This window comes from Bos javanicus, unplaced genomic scaffold (assembly GCF_032452875.1).
Source record: "Bos javanicus breed banteng unplaced genomic scaffold, ARS-OSU_banteng_1.0 tig00001692_1, whole genome shotgun sequence".
In the NCBI taxonomy this organism is placed as follows: domain Eukaryota; kingdom Metazoa; phylum Chordata; class Mammalia; order Artiodactyla; family Bovidae; genus Bos; species Bos javanicus.
Genome location: NW_026893637.1, coordinates 8,960 through 11,735, shown reverse-complemented (window position 1 = coordinate 11,735; position 2,776 = coordinate 8,960). Strand labels below are relative to the sequence as shown.

Sequence of the window (2,776 nt, the reverse complement as noted above, 5' to 3'; positions counted from 1 at the left end):
AGTATTTATTTCACTGCACCGGGTCTTAGTTGCAGCACATAAGATCAATCTTCCTTGTCCATGTGGGATCTAGTTCCCTCACCAGGGATCGAACCCACTGCATTGGGAGCACAGAGTCTTAGCCACTGGACCACCAGGGAAGCCCCTGAAGTACCTCTTTAATGTCTCTTCCAGGCTAAAGTCTGAATCTCTGGACCCTCATAGTTTCCCACCACATTTACTCTCTGCTTTCCCCCAGTACCAAGAAAGAATCCAGTGTATTCATGAATCCTAATTCTAAATCATTAAAAACTGGTTTCTGTCTCTTTTTTCCTTCAAACTTTAGAAAACCTAAATAATTAAAACAGAAGAACTTATAAAATATAGTTTATACAGTGGTTTTCTTGCAAGCAGTCTTTAATAGACTTCTTTCAAATTCTGACAAATACACTAGGCATTTGGTTTGGATATGCAGAACTAAAAATATCTAAAGGAGAGATTTTTAATTACTTAGTTCCATCCATGAAATTCCTGCGAATTCTATCTGGAAGAAAGAATAAGAAAGAATATGGGGGACTTCCCTGGTGGTCCAGTGGCTAAGACACTAGTCCCAATGTAGGGAGCCTGGGTTTGATCCCTGGTCAGGAAACTAGATTCCACATGCCACAGTGAAGACCTGAAGAAGCCAAATAAATAATGATAAATAAATAAAATTTAGGAGCAAAACAACAATATATATTTTTAACAAATAGAATATGGGCTTTGCAGTCTGAGAGACCTGGCCTTTTTCTTTTTCATGGTAGCAAGCAAACAGGATTTATTTCAGAGAGAAAGTACAAAACTCTCAGCATAGACACAGAGGAGGTGAAGTGCCCCAGACCGGGGCTTTGCAGTGCAACTTTAGATAAGTTACATAACCTCTCTGAGCCTCAACTTTTAAAGACATTTCCCTGTTTTATTCATACTTTTTAAACTTTATTTTTTAATTGCAGGAAAATCGCTTTACAATGTTGTGATGGTTTCTGCCATAAAAACATGAAATGCTTCACCAATTTGCATGTCATCCTTGAGCAGGGGCCATGCTAATCTTCTTTGTATCATTCCAATTTAAGTATATGTGCTGCCAAAGTGAGCACTGAGCCTCAATTTCTTCATCTATGAAATGGGAATGATACCTCCCTTGCAGGACTGTTGTGAGGATCACATGCCAGGTATATATTAAGTACTCAATACATGTTCATGTTCTCCTCCATTAAACACCATCTTATTTTTTACTTTGCTCACCAAGAGTACACGCTTGGGCCTGAAACAGCCTAGGTTCAATGGCCTGATCCCACAATTTTAGCAACTCGGTGATTTGGGACAAGTTGTTAACAATCTCAGAAGCACTGTTTTCTCATCTGGAAAATGGAGTTAGCAACAACAGTGCCCAGCTGCAGGAAGCATTCATGAACTAGTCACATCCATTAGAATCACATTAAATCACCATGCAGACAGCAGGGATACTGAGAGAGTGCTGATGCTGAGTGGCTGCTGAGTTGGTGACGAGGGGTCAGCCAGGTGGCCAGGAGGAGGCTTCATCCTTCTCTTTCTTGATTTTACCTTTACTTGCCCCACTTTTCTTTTTTTTTTTTTTAATATTTTAGATTATTTTATGGCTATGCTGTTGCTGCTGCTGCTGCTGCTAAGTCACTTCAGTCATGTCCGACTCTGTGCGACCCCATAGACGGCAAGGCACCAGGTCCCCTCGTCCCTGGGATTCTCCAAGCAAGAACACTGGGGTGGGTTGCCATTTCCTTCTCCAATGCATGGAAGTGAAAAGTGAAAGTGAAGTCGCTCAGACGTGTCTGACTCTTCGTGACCCCATGGACTGCAGCCCACCAGGCTCCTTCACCCATGGGATTTTCCAGGCAAGAATACTGGAGTGGGGTGCCATCCCCTTTCAGTTCAGTTCAGTTCACTTCAGTTCAGTCGCTCAGTTGTGTCCAACTCTTTGCGGCCCCATGAATTGCAGCACGCCAGGCCTCCCTGTCCATTACCAACTCCCAGAGTTCACTCAGACTCACATCCATCGAATTAGTGATGCAATCCAGCCATCTCATTCTGTTGTCCCCTTTTCCTCCTGCCCCTAATCCCTCCCAGCATCAGAGTCCTTCCCAATGAGTCAACTCTTTGCATGAGGTGGCCAAAGTACTGGAGTTTCATCTTTAGCATCATTCCTTACAAAGGACACCCAGGACTGATCTCCTTTAGAATGGACTGGTTGGATCTCCTTGGAGTCCAAGGGACTCTCAGGAGTCTTCTCCAGCAGCACAGTTCAAAAGCATCAATTTTTCGGCACTCAGCTTTCTTCACAGTCCAACTCTCACATCCATACATGACCACTGGAAAAACCATAGCCTTGACTAGACAGACCTTTGTTGGCAAAGTAATGTCTCTGCTTTTCAATATGCTATCTAGTTTCGTCATAACTTTTCTTCCAAGGAGTAAGCGTCTTTTAATTTCATGGCTGCAGTCACCATCTTCAGTGATTCTGGACCCTAAAAAAATAAAGTCTGACACTGTTTTCACTGTTTCCCCATCTATTTCCCATGAAGTGATGGGACCAGATGCCATGATCTTAGTTTTCTGAATGTTGAGCCCTAAGCCAACTTTTTCACTCTCCTCTTTCACTTTCATCAAGAGGCTTTTTAGTTCCTCTTCACTTTCTGCCATAAGGGTGGTGTCATCTGCATATCTGAGGTTATTGATATTTCTCCCGGCAATCTTGATTCCAGCTTTCCATCGCCTTGGTGGG

At 42.9% G+C, this 2,776-nt stretch overlaps 1 non-coding gene across 1 annotated transcript; it reads right to left on the bottom strand.

The window, feature by feature from the left end:
- Positions 1-1,008: 1,008 nt before the first annotated feature.
- On the bottom strand, positions 1,009-1,115 carry LOC133243981 (U6 spliceosomal RNA). The gene has a single exon (XR_009735239.1). It is a non-coding gene; the product is annotated as a U6 spliceosomal RNA (small nuclear RNA).
- Positions 1,116-2,776: the final 1,661 nt, after the last annotated feature.